This window comes from Tasmannia lanceolata, unplaced genomic scaffold, assembly GCF_043159265.1.
Source record: "Tasmannia lanceolata isolate RefF3 unplaced genomic scaffold, GAP_Taslan_0.1 ptg000003l, whole genome shotgun sequence".
Taxonomy (NCBI): Eukaryota; Viridiplantae; Streptophyta; class Magnoliopsida; order Canellales; family Winteraceae; genus Tasmannia; species Tasmannia lanceolata.
The window spans coordinates 53,328,444-53,346,497 of NW_027518680.1; the positions used below are offsets into that span (position 1 = coordinate 53,328,444).

The 18,054-nt window shown below is 37.7% G+C and overlaps 1 long non-coding RNA gene across 1 annotated transcript; it reads left to right on the plus strand.

Annotated features, from left to right (window-relative positions):
* Nucleotides 1-2,672: 2,672 nt before the first annotated feature.
* LOC143863215 (uncharacterized) lies at nucleotides 2,673-18,052 on the plus strand. The gene is made up of 4 exons (XR_013240835.1): nucleotides 2,673-2,950; nucleotides 3,133-3,206; nucleotides 11,550-11,656; nucleotides 17,914-18,052. It is a non-coding gene; the product is annotated as an uncharacterized LOC143863215 (long non-coding RNA).
* The last annotated feature ends 2 nt before the right edge of the window (nucleotides 18,053-18,054 follow it).

The following is an 18,054-nucleotide window of genomic DNA, read 5'->3' on the forward strand; positions in this document are numbered from 1 at the left end:
GTAACCATTCATACGCTTTCCTGGTGCAAATATTAGAGTACAAGTTGGGATTTAGGATGCTTTTCCACTCTGTTTCTGCTTCAGAGTTCAACTATGTTCTTTTTTTTAATGATGAGTTCAATTATGTTCTTCTAAATTTCTTCTGTCAATAAAGATCTTGGGGTGTTCAGTTTCACTAAATCATGGCTTTTAGGTAAAGTGCATATAATTTCTGATATCATTCAAGAAGTTGAATGAAAACATCATCATTTTCTTTTTCTGAAGTGGTTTAAAACAAACTAACCACTTTCTCGAAATTGATTATTGTTTTCACAGTACATGCAAGAAATTTCATGTTTAAGCTTTTAAGAGCACACATAAACAGAATAAGTGGAGATTGCACACTCAGAATATCCGGCAACAGTTAATTAACATGGATAAAATCCTCTCAGGGATGGTTTCATGGCTTTTTTCCTCTTTTTTTGTGGGTTCTTCTCAATATATGTTTTCATATATTATTTAAGTGGATTTTCGTCTTATGTTGTTCTTGTTAAAGTATAAAAGATAAATAACGCTTTCTCCAACAGCTTAAGCTTTTGGAGAAGTTGGTAAGTTAACATGGTATCAAAGCCAAAGGTCTCGAGTTCAAACCTCCGGGATAGCAAAAATCCACATGTGATGGTCGGCCTAAAGTGGGACCAAATGTGCCATGTGTTTGCCAAGTGGATTTGTTTGTTTTGGATTTTGATTCACTATGGTTTATCAAAATCCAAAACAAATGGAGCATAAATGGAACTTTTTCTACATTGTTGTTTTTCCTTCTGATTTGAGTACACACTTATTTTGGCTTAATGTATAATCTTCTTTGTTTTAATTCTCTTTTTTTAAATGAAGGTTTTGGCATAGAGGGCTTGAAGGAGGAGGTGATGAAAGGATTGGTGATTCTCTTCAATCAAAAGGAGAGTTTGCCTCACCTCTAGCTCTTTTATCTTTTCATAAAATTGTTCACATATGAATAGTTCCACCCTAAAAATTGGGGTGGGGATATGCTGTCATAAAAAGCCAAAAAAATGTATTGAATTTTACATTTACATTATTGAATTTTACATACAAATTTATTTTTCATAAAGAATGTATTTTTCAAAGTATATTTTTCTGCTCACCCCGTGCATCGCACGGGCTATCCCACTAGGATATCTATATGAAGGAACAGATACTAAGGTTTTTTTTTTCCTCTAAATTGCAAATTGTATTACGAAGACACGTGTACTCTCGCATGAAGAACCCTGCTTCAATCCTTCCTAAATTGCAAAATGACCGCTACAACCTTTCCTATGCGGCTCTGTTTGTCATTTATGCCACACACATTAAAAACCCATCATTTACAATTGTATGTGTTGAGAGATTTGTCTTATTAGACATGGTGAAAACTAGACGAAAATACTATTTCTAGAAATGTGGCTAGCAATAATAAGTACCGAAAGAAGATAGCAATAATAATCATAAGGTACTAAAGTTTAGGAGGAAAATTACAGAAAAAGTGCTGTAAAGTAGAAAAATTAGGGAAAAAGGTACCAAAAAAGGATATCTTTATATGATAATTACGAAAAAACTACTTTGTTTCACTTCTACGGGCACCCGCAGGTCAACCCGGACCCGCCCAGTTTTGACGGGCCGGGTTGACCCGCGGGTCAACTTAGAAACGGGTCACAAAATGTTGACTCGGACCCATAAATTACGGGCGGGCCGGTTTGACCTGCGGGTCCGGGTCAATTCTTGCCAGGTCTAGCCTTGCCACGCGTATCCATTTCCGGGATTTAAAAAAAGTATAGAAGAAAGAACCGTTCATATTCCCTCTCTGTCCTAGGTGCAAGCCCTTTTGGAATCGACAAAAACCCCATCCATGCAATTAATGTGATTATGTTCCCCAGGTGTACTCCTTTCCATCTACATCTGCTTATAGATGCCTCTCTTTGTTGTTTCTGCCGAACGCAATATATGTGATCCAGACCATTCAGTTCGTAAGATAAGTATTCCTATTTATTCATATTTTGAGCGCGGAAAAAACTCTCACTCTCACTCCGTTGACGTGTTGTCTCTCTAGGGCCAACGAATCTCTCTCTATCTCTCTCGATAACACACACTCTCTCTTTCTCTCTCGCATTGCTTTGTTCCTAGGGTTTCTCTTCCTATTTTTTTTGCCTTCCCCAATACGGATCAAGCATTCCTGTGCAAGTAGCCCTTTGAGATACTATGCAAGTTCTTCCCTTCTGAATCAGATAGATTCATATCTAAAAGACACTGATAATAAGTTCTTTTAAAATTGACTATTGCCGAGCGTAGGTTTATTTCAAAAATCTTTTTTCTTTGTATTACGAATCATGTCAATTCGATATTGTCTAACGAGGAGTTAGAACACAGGTGTGGGCTAAGTAAATCAATGAACAGTCTTGGTCGTGCTATTGGAAATTCCAGTGGAAGTGAAGACCTCATTATAAATGATACGGATAAAAACATTCATAGTCCCGACCATGCCACCATCAGTGCGTAAATGTAGCTCACCATTTTCCCATTGAGGCCGAACCTAAACCTGTGCTCGAGAGATAGCTGTCCATACATACACTGATAAGAGATGTATGGATTCTCGAGGAGAGAGGAGTCGTTGTGGTCCCCCCCTCCCAATCGAGAAATCAATGCCGCCTTATAGTGAGTTCGATTCCGCATGACTCCTATTCTGATATATGCAACCTAAGCAGCTACTTCTGATTCAGTAGCGGCAGCAAATCCTTCTCTAACTACGATCTGATCTCGTCTGTTGAAAATCGTCTTATCTTATGAAAGAGGAGAAGCCCAGATATCTACAAAACGTTGGATCCTAGCAGCCACAAGCTACAAGTAGTGATCTCCATTCCTAATAGCGACATGCTCTTCCAGTTCGATTGCGCAAGGGCTTTCAGATTCCTTGGACTAGGTTTTTCCCCCCCTCTTTCTCCATCTTCCATTCTCTCCATCTCCATCTCCATCTCCATCTCCATCTCTAAGCTTTATTTTTGATTTTTCAGTTCACTTTTTTCTTATGCATTTTGTTTCTCGCAAATTTATTTCAGAAAGTTGTTTTATTACTTAACTTTCTTTTGCCCTATTTTTCAACAGGGATTGATGGATTTTCTTTAAAACTGTGTATAGCTACTGTTTGATTTGTTGAAAGAGAGACAAATATTCCAAAGGTTTTTACCCAGCCCTTTTGTTCAATTTTCTTCTTCTATACAAATTGATTTTACAGACTAATTTTTCCTTATTTCGTTGCTTAATTAAGATCTTTTCACATAAATAATTTTCTTGATTCTTAATACCCTCTCATTTTTTCATGTTATATTTAACACTTAAGCTTCTTCACTGTCATCCTTCTCACAGTTTCTCCATTGCCATTCTATTTAGCTTTAAATAAGCCTTCTTTCATGTATCCACAAATTGATTTCACAAATTACTTCTTCCTTGTGTATTCAGAAATTGGTTTTACAAATTATTTTTCATTTTATGTATCCAGAAATTAATTTTCCTTTTATAAATTACTTTTCCCTTCAATTTCTTTTGGGCTTTTTTTGTTTCCCCCCATTGAAACTTCCATGGGTTTCCGGTAGATTGTCATCATACATGAGATTCTATTATCAACCTCTGCAAAATCTCTAGACATCATTGATTCCATTCAAATATTATGTTATGTTTCTTATTAGTTTATGGGAAAAGTGTTGGTACTCGGTCGAGTATATAAGGTTATCTACTGTGTCGCTTAAATCAAAGGCATATAGGTTACTAACCGTTGATTTAAAGTAATCAAACCCGTCCAAATAAAAGCCGACGTTTTATTACATCTGTGAGAGAGATACCAGAGCGACTCTCTCTCCCTCTCTCCCTCTCTCCCTCTCTCCCGTCCAACTCTCTCTCTCTCCCTCCTGTCCGACGGAAATAGGGAACCTCTCCCTCCTCGTTCTCTCTCTCTCCCGTCCGACTCTCTCCCTCTCTCGTTTTTCCGGTCCTCGTTCTCTCTCCCGTCCGACTCTCTCTCTGGTATTTCCGTCAGACGGAACCCTACCTACCGTGCCGTGGCTTTAAAGCTTGGGATTTATTGCAGAAAACCACCGTCGTCGATTGAAAGCTTGAAGGTTGTTTGAAATAGGGTAATCTTGCAGATTTATTACAGATTTCTGGAGGGTTTAAAGGTACGGTTCTTCTTTAAATTGATTTTCCATTTTTTGGATAAATTTCTGTGTTGATTTTACAGATTTACGGGAAAAGTATTGATTTAAATCTGTAATAGTAGAAGCTTGTAATAAATTTGAACAAAAAAAAAAACGAGGGTTTCATTCCACATTTTGGGGATTTTTTTTCAAGCCTACCTTTCAATCTGTAATATCCCTTTCCATTTTTTTGATAAATTTCTGTGTTGATTTTACAGATTTAGGGGAAAAGTGTTGATTTAAATCTGTAATAGTAGAAGCTTGTAATAAATTTGAACAAAAAAAAAATGAGGGTTTCAATCCACGGTTTGGGGATTTTTTTTCAAGCCTACCTTTCAATCTGTAATATCCCTTTCCATTTTTTTGATAAATTTCTGTGTTGATTTTATAGATTTAGGGTTCCTGTGTTGATTTAAATCTGTAATAGTAGAAGCTTGTAATAAATTTGAACAAAAAAAAAACGAGGGTTTCAATCCACGGTTTGGGGATTTTTTTTCAAGCCTACCTTTCAATCTGTAATATACCTTTCCATTTTTTTGATAAATTTCTGTGTTGATTTTACAGATTTCGGGTTCCTGTGTTGATTTAAATCTGTAATAGTAGAAGCTTGTAATAAATTTGAACAAAAAAAAAACGAGGGTTTCAATCCACGGTTTATCTGCACCCACTCAAAACCCCTACATCCCTTTACAGATTTGCAGGTTTAATTGGCGCAATTGTGAGTGTAAAACCGATTATTGGTTTCATTCTTAATCCAATATTCGGTTTGGCAGTCAGAATCAGTTGTTATAATCTGAAAAGAAGAAGGCCTTAATTTAATTTTTCTGGTTTATTTGCTGAAGAAACTCTTTACTGTTGTGTTTGGAATGATTGGTTGGAATCGCAGGTAGAATTTCTGAGTGGGTTTAAGCTCTATTTGAAAGGGACTGGTTAAGTTTTATTGAGCTAATGGATGACACTATGTCCGATGGTTTTGGGTTATCAATTGATGATATAGATGCTAATAGATTGATTGTGGTTGATGACATGGCGTCCCAAGCTGGTGGCTTACAAAATGATGGAGAATATGTCAATGAATTTGTTATGGTTGAGGAGGAGGAACATCAGAATGAGGGTTGTAGCGGTACATTTAATACGCCTACTAAGGATGGTAATGAGGGGGATTTAGTTTCCAAACCATTTAAGGACCAGATGTTTGATACCGATATCGCTGCATATGAGTTTTATAATTTATATGCGTTGGGTATGGGATTTGGAATTCGAAAAGACACAACTTATAAGTCAAAGAAAAATGGGGAAGTGATTTTTAGGAGATTTGTATGTGATAAAGCGGGGTTAAAAAAAATGAAAGATAACAAAGAGAGTGATAAAGTAGTGAAGCGTCGTCGTAGTGTAAGAGAGGGCTGCCAAGCCAAGATGGATATCTCTTTGATAGATGAGAAGTGGCACGTGAGAGCTTTTGAAGATGATCATTGCCACGAGCTTACCTCTCCATCTAGAAGGCTAATGCATCGTTCTCACAATAGATTTTTTAAGAATGAAGCATGTAAGATTTTGATAGATGACCTAAGTAAGATAGGGATGAAGCATGCTGGTGTTAAAACGGCTATTAGCGTCACATGTAAAGGAACAAATGCTTCTTTGACAACAAATCAGGTGGTGTCCCATTTGAGGAAAAAGCGGGGTAACAATATGGGTAAGGAAGGTGTCTTGGTAGCAGAATATTTCCAAAAGAAACGATCAGAAGACCCTAACTTTCAATTTGCTATGGAGTTGGACATTGATGGGAACTTGTGATCGATGTTTTGGGCCGATTCATGGGCGCGAGAGGCATACCTAAAGTTTAGTGATGTCATTTTTTTTATGTCACGTACAGGACAAATATGTTTAAGATGCCATTTGCTCCATTTATCGGAGTTAATCACCATCGCCAGTCTACACTATTTGGATGCGCATTGTTAGCCGATGAGAAAGAGGAGACATTTACATGGCTATTTCAGCAATGGTTGCAGTGCATGTTTGGGAAGGCGCCAGGTTGTATAATAACAGATATGGACGGGGCGATGAGAAATGCGATTCAAACTGTTTTCCCAGACACCCGCCATAGGTTTTGCTCCTGGCACATACACAAGCATTTAGTTGAGCATGTTCCAGCGATGAGAGAAACTGATAGTGAGTTTTGCAAGAATTACAAGAAATGGTTTTATACAAGACAAATACATGATAGCGAGTTGAAATGGAAAGAATTAGTAGAGAAATATAAGATTAATGAAAATGGATGGCTAGCGAAAATGTGGGAGCTATGTAGTCACTGGGTACCATCTGGAATGACTTCTAGTGGCCGCAGTGAGAGCATCAATACTTTCTTTGATGGGTATGTTAATATGAACACCACTTTAAAAGAATTTGTAGATCAATATGATAGGGCACTTGAGTTTCGTCGTAAAGCAGAGTCCCAAGAAGATTTCAGATACAAAACTACGAAGGCCGTGTTGATGTCAAGGTTCAAATTAGAAGAAGAAGCAAGCAAATGTTATACCAGGACAATGTTTGATAGATTCCAAGTAGAGTTTAAGGATAGCCTTGACTGTTGGCATGACAAAACGGATAAGAATGGCAACACAGCTGAATACGTTGTGGGACTGAGTGTAGACGAGAAGTGGAAATGGTGCAAGGTCTTGTATGATGATTCTGAAGAAGGTGTGAAGGCTACATGTGAGTGTGCAAAATTCGAGATTGAAGGGATTTTGTGCAAGCATATACTTCGTATTATTACCAAGAAGCAATTGAGTAGAATTCCAGAGCGATATATTTTAAACAGATGGACAACCGGGGCTAGATTTGTACTTGGTGGTCGGTGTCTTTAGGCAAAGAAGATAGTAATGAAGTTACTCCTTATGAAACATGGTATGTAATAGCAAGGTGTCAAAGGCTAGTACATGAATTTCAGGGTAATAGGAGTCTTTTTAAGAAGGTGTATGAAACACTTGATGTATGGTTGGCAGAATGTGAACAAGCGAAGAGAGAGACACAACTTATTCTTGCAAACACTACTTGTAGCCAAGTACAATCCAATTTTGTGCGTGAATCTGCAGGGATATATATTCATGACCCACAAGTCGTGAAAACCAAGGGCCGCCCGAAGGTTGGTACACGTTTTAAATCGCCGATAGAGACTTCTCAAGCGAAAACAAAGAAACGAAAGTGTAAAAGATGTGGAGAATTAGGCCATAATACAAGAACGTGTAAAAAATAACTCGAGGTACACGTTTTCTCACTTTGTATTTGTAGAATTTCTCATTTCTATGTTGTAATTATTATTCATGTGAAGCAACATTTTCTATGTGCCAATAGATGACATTAAGGGATGAAGATGAAGAGGAAGCAGAAGAGAGTGAATAAATCAATGTATTTGAATAGGTACTTGATAGCTTCTTAATGTTACAACTTTGTAAATATTTCTGGATAGGTACTTGGTAGTTTCTTATCATCTTTTATTCTTCTTGCTCTTCATCTTGTATTCTTAATTATTTCTTCTGTCATTTGATGCTTACCTCCATGTTCTAATATTCCTCTGATTGCATGCAGGTGAGTCACTATTTCATGGGAGCCCGTTCACATTGGAAGATGAGTTCAGAGTGAAGAGAGCAATGGGTTGAATTGTAGAGCTACATGGTAGAGCTACATGTTGACCACCATGTGTTTTTTCTTTTGGTTTCTGTATGGGATGGGATTCTATTAACATTATGTATGGGATGGTTTCTGTATGGCATGGTTTTTGTATTAACATTCTTCAAGTGAATGGGATTGTATTCACATCTGCAATTTTTGGGACAGAAAGAGGTTCTGGAACTGAACCTGTTACTGATCGATGGACCTCTTCCGTCGTCTGTACACGCATTTGGATACCATAGGACTACTTACACGTGCATATTCTCACTCTCCTGCCTTTATTTACAAAATTCTCCGAATAATATCGATATAAATTCTTGAAAAATAAATCAAAGTTTTGATGCCCCTTAAACTCTAAGACCATGTTTGGCAAACCTTGAAGAAATATTCCATGAAATATTTGTGGGGCTAGTTGTGAAAGATAAAGTGGTAACCTGTTCTGATCCCATAAAAGGTCTCAGCTGAAACAACTCTTCTATTGGGCAGGCCTTCATCCAATGGATTTTCTACTACTCCTGGAACATCATAACAGTCATTGAAGTTTCAAGTCTCCTCTCATCCTAGGCCTCATTGCTTACTACTGATCAAATCTCCTCCACCCTTTATCAGATTTTAATCTTAATTGGAGAACCTTCCAGCTACGTCCATTGTGGTCACAAGTGACCATTAAGACTGGACTTGTGTTGGAACCCTCTTCCTAACCAACAGGCATTACATTCAGATCACCTCATCAGAGTTCCATGGCCTAATAATCACAGAGTGCTTGAGTGCTAGCTTCGGGTGCACAGCCACAACACTCTAAGTATTGATCTCAGACAGTCATTTCCTCTGATTCAGAGTTTTTCATCTTTAGACCTCAAAGGAGTCTAGCCTTTAGAGAATTTTGTGCCTTATTGACAGCATTAAATAATTTGAGCATTCCTTTTGTAGCAGCACTGAGAAGAAACTTTTATTAGTGTCCAAGAAGCTGGCAGGCTTGACTACAGTAGCATATCTGGGTACCATTTATCTGAATTTAAGTGTAAATTTGTATATCCTCCAGCTGATCAATTCTCCTTGAGCCCATATTGGAACTCACTTATAGTGTGACCAGCACTTCCCTTTTCTATAACAGGCAGCTACAAAATAAAGTGCACAGTTACCATTCCCACATTCATTTCGGTTTTGGGACAGTAAGATCTGTCAAACGGAGCGCATCAATTCAGCATTGATCCACGTAACCATTGGTGAGACAAACCTTTCACATTTACATCTATGTAATAACACTTGATTCATCTCAACCATCTAACTGATAAGCTTTGTTTTGGGTATCTTATGGCTAAACAATACATCATTCAGGCAATGCTAGCATCTAATTATTTGTATTTTTTCCCGTTGAACATGGACATTTAGACTCTGTTTCTTTCTATGTAAAACGGGCGTAAAACAAATTTTATGACCATTTTAAAGTGAAAATGTTAGAAGAAAAAAGAAAAGAAAAAGATGACTTGCATCCCGTTTCCATATAAACATAAACAAACCAAAAAGTTACATAAAATATGGATGCCATGTACTGATTACAGAACTGTCAAGAACAAAAAAAAACAATTATGAAAAAAAAAACAACCCCATTCGCTTTAATCCAGCCATTTTCATTCTCCACTAATTTAACGGCTTCACGCCCTTGTTGCACGACCAACTTCAATTCGGCAACCTCTTGCCTCAGCCTTTCAGTGTCTTTAATATCTTGACCTGCCTGTTGCCCCAACAACTTCAATTCAGCAACCTCGTGCTCCAACCTTTCAATGTCTTTAATGTGTTGACGCGCATGTTGCACCAACAACTTCAATTCGCCAACCTCGGCCTCCAACCTGTGCAGACATTGACTACCACTTATGTTGTCCCTCCTCGAACCAAATTCCCTATTGTATTCAGCATTGTCGCACCATTCAAAAAACTCGCACTTCTTCTTTCCACCTCCTTCCTGTGTGTTGTATATAATCTTTAGTAATTTGAACTTTTGCTGAAAAGTAAAAAAACACTATTAAATGGTTACTCACACTAAATCCACAAGTGTAGTAGGGCCGGCCTCGGTTGCCATTCACATCTGACTGAGTTATTTTAATAGCCGCTTTTATTCCACATTTACATGGTAATTCTCCAACTGAACCGGAATCGCTACGGTTAGAGGAGGCCATTAATCTTCACTATCTGCACAATATTGAACAAAAAGAATTGCATTACCACAATCATATGAACATAATTTAATTCAATCCTCAAACCTGGTTAATATTACACTTCGAGATGAAGAGGTTAAAAATCCTAAAGTTTCTGCAATTTTTTAACGCTGGAAAGAGAGGGTCTGCTGTGCTATCTCGAAACCCTTAAAAATAATTTAAACTCATTTTTGAACCCTAAAAATGAGAGCGTAGAGGGGTTTTGAGTGGGTGCAGATAACTTACAAAAAAATTGGGGATTTTTGTTAAACCATTTTGGAAGCCTAAAAAATGAGTTGAGTGGGTGTAGATAAGTATCAAAAAAATGGAAAGGGATACCCTCTAGCATCTATAGCTACCTTCAAAGATTTATCCCATAAAGGTAGTTAAGCACATTCAACTTCACAGAGGCAACTTGTATTCCTAGCCTAATCATGATGTCAAAAAGAAAATCCAAGATCAAACACAAAGAAGGTCGTGACCAAGTCCGAATGATATTCCACAGACAAAAGTAGGCTAGGAAAAACAATGATAATGATAAAAGATCATACTTCCAATTAGCTTCAAACTGCAATGTAGCCTCTTTCTCACTATTAATCTGACTCGTCATTTTTTCCAGCCTGTAAGGGTTCTTAGTATTGGATGGGCTAACAAACAAACATTAAATATTTAAAAAGAAAAAAACATAGTTAATACATTTTCAGACCATTTGATTCACAGTTTCATTAAAGCATGATAGAGGAGAGCTTCGACATGTTCACGGATCTAGTCATTATACAATCCATCCTCTTGGATGGGTTTGTTTTCCTAAAGAAACCTCTACTTTACCAAAAGTAAAATTGAGTGCCTTCACATCCCTCACCAAGCCTCCACCAAATCCTTCTTCTCTTTTGCAAGCATCATCAGATTGAAAGGTAGTCTTGAAAAAAAATCCCCTAAAAAATGGAAAATCAATTTAAAGAAGAACCGTACCTTTAAACCCTCCAGAAATCTTTAATAAATCTGCAAGATTACCCTATTTCAAACAACCTTCAAGCTTTCAATCGATGGCGGTGGTTTTCTGCAATAAATCCCAAGCTTTAAAGCCACGGCACGGTAGGTAGGGTTCCGTCGGACGGAAATACCAGAGAGAGAGTCGGACGGGAGAGAGAACGAGGACCGGAAAAACGAGAGAGGGAGAGAGTCGGACGGAGAGAGAGAGAGAACGCGGAGGGAGAGGTTCCCTATTTCCGTCGGACGGGAGGGAGAGAGAGAGAGTCGGACGGGAGAGAGGGAGAGAGGGAGAGAGAGTCGCTCTGGTATCTCTCTCACAGATGTAATAAAACGTCGGCTTTTATTTGGACGGGTTTGATTACTTTAAATCAACGGTTAGTAACCTATATGCCTTTGATTTAAGCGACACAGTAGATAACCTTATATACTCGACTAAGTACCAACACTTTTCCCTTAGTTTATTCATAAATAGGCATTATAAGGATTCTAAGCAAATTGGCTTCCACTTGACTTCTTCTACGTGCAAACAACATTAGAGGAAGAATTTTGGACCACACTTAAGATCGACTGGTTTGCTAGGTATGTATAAGAATTTTTTTTTGTAATATTAGTCTTCTTCTCTTACAGCTACCAAATCAAATGGTTGCCAAATTACTCGCTTTGTAGTTATAACTTTATGCTTACATATTTGTTCCAACCCAAAAATATGGCCGGTCAGTAGCATTTTTTTTCTCATCAACCGCCCCTATATGTCCATTTATTTGTTTAACTTTACCACATGGGTGTGTATTGTTTTTCCCTGACATTTCGACTAATGTTATTTAGTGTGTTTATTTTTTGGTGGACTATTAAAATATGAGCTGTCAATTGCGTTTTCTGAAAAATCCTTTAAATATGGGCTCTAAATTTCCCTTCATTTCTCTCGCCGGTTTCTCATTCGAGTCCATCTATTTACTTCAGATTTACAATATCAATTAGACATTATTTCTTCCTTTGCATATCTTATACAGATTGTCTGTTTGGTATGATGTCGTAATATGGGTTCTAAATTGCATTTTGCTTACCACGAGTTTCGCATCTGCGTTCATCTGTTTGATTATGCTCCAAAATATGAGTTCTCGATTGTTTTGTTCCTCATATGTGTTACAGTACAATTTTAAAATTTCATTGTTGAAATTGTAACTAATTTAATCACTGTTAGCCAGCACCTGTCACAACCTAATTTACCCACTGTTCACAATGAATCCGTCTGATTATACACGTAAGTTTCTCTAAGCTCATTACATGAACGTTTTGCCAACTTCCATAACCTAATTAATAATTCATCAAACAATTGATATTGCCATTGCTTTTCCTCAATAGATGATAAGCTGATAGGAGATGCTTAAAAAATTAGACATTCGCTTAGAATTAGGCAGTTACGTATGAAGAAAGTTGGTGCTTCGGATGTGGAGCGGGAGCTGCCAATTACTACACGTGGAGACATATCATCAGCTGCAACTCCAGAATCAAATACTACTGATTCCGAGCTACAACAACCTCAACATTGTTCTACCGATGTTCAACACGTGGAGACATATCATTAGTACAATATACCATGCATGCAGACGAGCAACGATCCTGTCTTGAAGGTCTACACTTTTGTAACCTTGAATTTATGAGAGCACAATATTATAGAGTGCATATTTATTTAATGTGATTCCCTCGGTTCCAAACAGAGAATAGGATCTCAGCAGTTGCACAGAGCCTACTTGCTACTGAAGTAGATATTGAGGCTACCGAATTAAATCCATTACCAGAACAGAACATATGTGCGGAAGAACCAGAATTCTCTTCCCAAGGTCCCCATTTCTATAATTTTCAATCTTTCATAATATAATATTATACAATATAGATTTGCTTACCATACTTTTCTCCTTACGGTTGTTTTCTAACAAATCTTATAGGTATGAGTCATACACATCTAGATAACGTATGCATTTAAAGAAACATGGGACTTCGGTCCACCAAATATGATGTGCTGAATGTGTGGGGTGCTGATGTGGTATGAGGAAAGATCCTCTTCTGCTAAGCAGAGTCCTTTTGTAAGATTTACCATGTGTTGCGAGGATGGGAAAATCCAACTTCTGTCACTTCCAGAGATGCCACAATATTTAAAAGAACTGCATAGTGGACAATATGATACCCGATATACATGTTTCAAGGAACTTATTCGGGCATATAATTCTATGTTCAGTTTCACTTCAATGGGTGGTGTTGTTGACTACAGTGTTGTTGACGGTAGAAGACCATATTCATTTAGGATATCCAGTTCGAACTATCATCAAATTGGAACATTATTGCCAAGACCTAATTGCAAACCTATGTTTGCACAGTTATATGTGTATGATCCTAAAGATGAAATAAGAAATAGAGTAAACGCAATTCATGCTCACGATGGGCGTTTATCCATTGAGGAAAATATTGTAAGGAATTTAACCCAGATGCTCGACTATACAAATCCTTACGTGCAGAGTTTCAGATATGCGAGCGAGTTCTTGAAAAATGATACCACTATTGACTTACGTATTCGCCTTATTGAAGAAAGATATCGAGATGGTCGACAATATAACCTACCAACTGTCCCTGAAGTTGCCGTGCTTATGGTTGGCGATGGATCTGAAAATGTTGACCGTCGTGATGTCATTATTTGTAATAGTGAAGGTTTCTTACAGAAAATAAGTGAATGTCACCCCGCTTATATGCCATTGCAGTATCATTTGTTGTTTCCATTTGGAGAAGATGGTTGGAGATTTAACATACCAATCAGATCAACTCTCAGTTCGACCCACCCGAGTAGGAAAAATGTAAGCATGCAAGAATTTGACGCTTACCCAATTCAATACCGACGTATAGAAGGAAGCACCCTTATTGAATCCGGACGTCTTTTCCAACAGTTTGTCGTTGATGCTTATGCAGCTATTGAAGAACAGAGACTGTATTGGGTGAGAAAGCACCAGGGACAATTGCGGGGAGAGCTTTACCAAGGCTTACAAGATGCTGTAGATTTATTCATAACATTCACTTACAATTCAAAATGGAAAGAAATCACTTCTGCTTTGGAATTAATCCCGAGACAAAAGGTTAAGGACAAGCCTGATAGTAGCAAGGAGTGTTTAATATTAAGAAAAAAAAACTTCTTAATGACCTCCGTGCAAAGAAAGTCTTTGGCAGAGTTATCGCAGGTAATAAATATAAATTATCGTAATGAAACAATTTCCCTTGCTTTAAATAGGGTCCATTTTAGCACTGTTTATATGTAAAACTATAACTTTCTCACCCGTTTCTCACAGTAATATTGATTAAATGCAGACGTTCACGTTGTAGAATTCCAAAAAAGAGGATTGCGACATGTACATATTCTCTTGACGATTTTTTTTGGTAGGTAAGCTGGGGTTAGGCAGACCCCGACCAGAATTTATTAAAAATAAGAAATCAAAATTACAGGCAGGGATAAGGGACTCTCAAGGAGTCTTGGGTTACAATAGAGATGAGATCTTCCGGGAAGATATCTGATGCGATACTTTTACCTTTTATAGGGCAGACACATTTGGAAAGAAAATCAGCCGCTCCATTTGCTTCTCTCTAGACATGAGAAATTTTCCAATTATCCATCTTAGAGAGAAGGATTTTGAGCTTATGAAGGGTAGGAATTTGCCTCCAGTGGCACTTGAATTGACCGTTAATTGCATTGATTGAAAGAAGGGAATCCGATTCTAACCAAAGGCACTTGCAGCTGAGCTTGATGGCCATTGAAGCGCCTTCCAGGATAGCATCAAGTTCCAGTTCCAGGATAGCTAAGCTTGATGCCATTGAAGCGTCTTCCAGGATATTCTCTTGACGTTAGTAGGTGAAGATAGGATCGTTACAGCAGACGAGATTGACAATTTCATCTGTGTTGAACTCCCAAATAAAGATGCCCGTTGCTCTTCGAAATTGTATAAAAAACAATGATACATGGGCCATGTGGAGCTATGAATCCAAATTCGCCATGTATGATTAATCGTGTTTGTTCTAAACACTATCCTAAGAAATTCAACAATAATACATCAATTGATGAAGACAGTTTCCCCATTTACTGTCGAAGGAATGATGGACGAACAACAGTAGTTAATAATTAGTTAGTGGACAATCGATGGGTAGTGCCATACAATTGTGCGTTAATAACAAAGTACAACTCCCACATCAATGTTGAACTTTATGCTAGAACAAGAGTGATTAAGTATTTGTTTAAATATCTTCACAAGGGACCTGATCGAGCGACTATAGTTTTCGGAGCTAATTCATCGAAAATGTCAGATCGAAGTATTGGCTCCCATCAAAATAAAGACGAAGTTAAACAATACTTAGACTGTAGATATGTATCTGCACCGGAGGCATGTTGGAGAATTTTGGAATTTGATATGCAAGGACAACGACCATTTGTCGAACGTCTGCAATTTCATCTGCCAAATGAGCAATATGTTATATTCAATGATAAGGACAATTTGTGCCAAATTGTTGAAAATCCAAATGTTCGGATAACAATGTTTACAAAATGGATGGAAACCAACAAAAAATACGATGATGTGACAGCATTGAAATATGTAGAATTCCCTACTGCTTGGGTATGGGATAGAGAACAAAAAGAATGGCACCGGCATAAGAAAAGAGAGAGCTATTGGCAGACTGTATTTTGCTCACCCATCGTCAGGTGAACGTTATTACTTACGAATGCTTCTTACCATCGTACGTGGTAGTTCAAGTTATGAAAACATACGCACTATTAATGGAATTCTCTACCGAGATTTTAAATCTGCATGTGCTTCGTTGGGTTTGTTGGAAGATGATAACGAATGGCTTGAGGCACTTGTAGAAGCTAGTATTTGGGCATCAGCTAACCAGCTTTGCCATTTGTGTGCATCGATCTTAATATCATGCAATGTAACAAATCCATTAATATTATGGAAAAACTATTATGAAGCTCTTTCGGAAGACATACAATTAAGAACTCAGAGACATCAACAGAATCCAAAGTTATTGTTGCCTGCAGATGTGATACAGGATACGGTACTCGAAGACATAGAAAGCATTCTCAATTGTAATGGAAAAAGTCTTTCGAATTACCCTCCTCTGCCTCTGCCAACGAGAAGCAGTGACGATGAAGATGAAAACAAACTAATTTGGGAAGAGTCAAACCACGATCAAATTGAGGCAATGACTGAGTTTCAACATTTACATGAAGGTTTAAACTCGGAACAGTTGGAAATTTTTGACGCAGTTATTGACTCCTGTGATAATACTAAAGGCGATTTCTACTTTGTATATGGAAGTGGAAGCACAGGTAAAACATATTTGTGGAAGACATTGATATATAAGTTGCGAAGTAGCCGAAGAATAGTATTAACTGTAGCTTCCTCAGGTATAGCTGTGGTATTACTACCAAGTGGTCGTACTGCTCATTCGTGTTTTAAAATCCCACTGGAATTAAATGACACTTCTACATGCACAATTCCACAACAGTCAGAATTGGCGGAGCTAATTCGGAAAGGTAGCCTCATCATTTGGGATTACGCTCCAATGATACATCGGTATTCAATTGAATCTGTAGATCGCACGCTCAAAGATTTACTAAAAAAATACTTCAACTGATGTTGCGTCAAAAGTTTTTGGAGGGAAAATTGTTGTTCTAGGAGGAGATTTTACACAAATACTCCTTGTCATTCCCAAGGCTAGCCGACAATTGACTGTAGCTGCTTGCTTACAAAGATCTTACTTGTGGTGCCATTGCAAATTGCATTATTTAATCAAGAATATGCGAATATTTGAAGGGGAGTCATCATCGGCAGAGAATCATGACATATCTACATTTGCAACATGGGTTCTTGAAGTTGGGAACGGGAACATATCTATGAATTCCGTAGGTATTCACACAGAAGCTGAATGGATAAGAATCCCTGATGATATGCTCATCGATGACGATAATTCTAGCGTAATACGGTTAATTTCAGATATTTATGTTGACTTACCATCTAAGTTGCACGAAGACACCTACGTCCAACAAGAAGTTATATTAGCTCCAAGGAATGATGATGTCGATCACATAAACTTCCTGATGCTGGACATGTTACCTGGCAAGATAAAAACATATTTTAGTGCCGACTCTGCAACTACTGATAGAACCGAAGCATGTTCTACACAATTCTTACCAACACCTGAATATTTACACTCTTTAAATTTCCCTGGAATAGAGAAACATTGTTTGCAACTGAAGGTTGGTGTCCCTATCATACTTCTCCGGAATATAAATCCATCTGTAGGATTATGCAATGGAACCAGGCTGATTGTTCTAGGATTAGAAAGGCGCACAATTCGAGCGAGTATTATCACATGAACTAATAAAGGCGAAATACATTGCATCCCAAGAGTGGTAATGTCCCCATCTACCAATAAAATGGCCGTTCACATTAAAGTGGAGACAGTTCCCGTTAAAAGTTGCCTTTGCTATGACTATAAACAAGAGTCAGGGCCAGACATTATCAAAAGTTGGTATATTTTTGCCGAAGCCTGTGTTTACTCATCGACAACTTTACGTTGCTCTTTCGCGCGCTACATCTCGGGCAGGTGTTAGAATGCTATTATCTAAAAAAGAACATACAAGAAAAGGATATACAAGAAATATTGTTTTCAAAGAAGTTTTTCAAGCATTATGATCAATACAATATGTAATTTACTTTCCTGTTATTTTACTTCCTTTCTATTATATTCTTCCATAGTGATTCACCAATTTTGTACATATAACAAATACTATTTTGCAGGATGCATATCCCATTTACGTATATCCACCTGGGCATACCATTTTTGAATATTAAGTGCTGAGTCAAGCAAATACTTGTTATTCGCAACTATAACCGAGCCCAAAGTAGCGGTCGAATTTCTATCATTATATTAGCAGATGA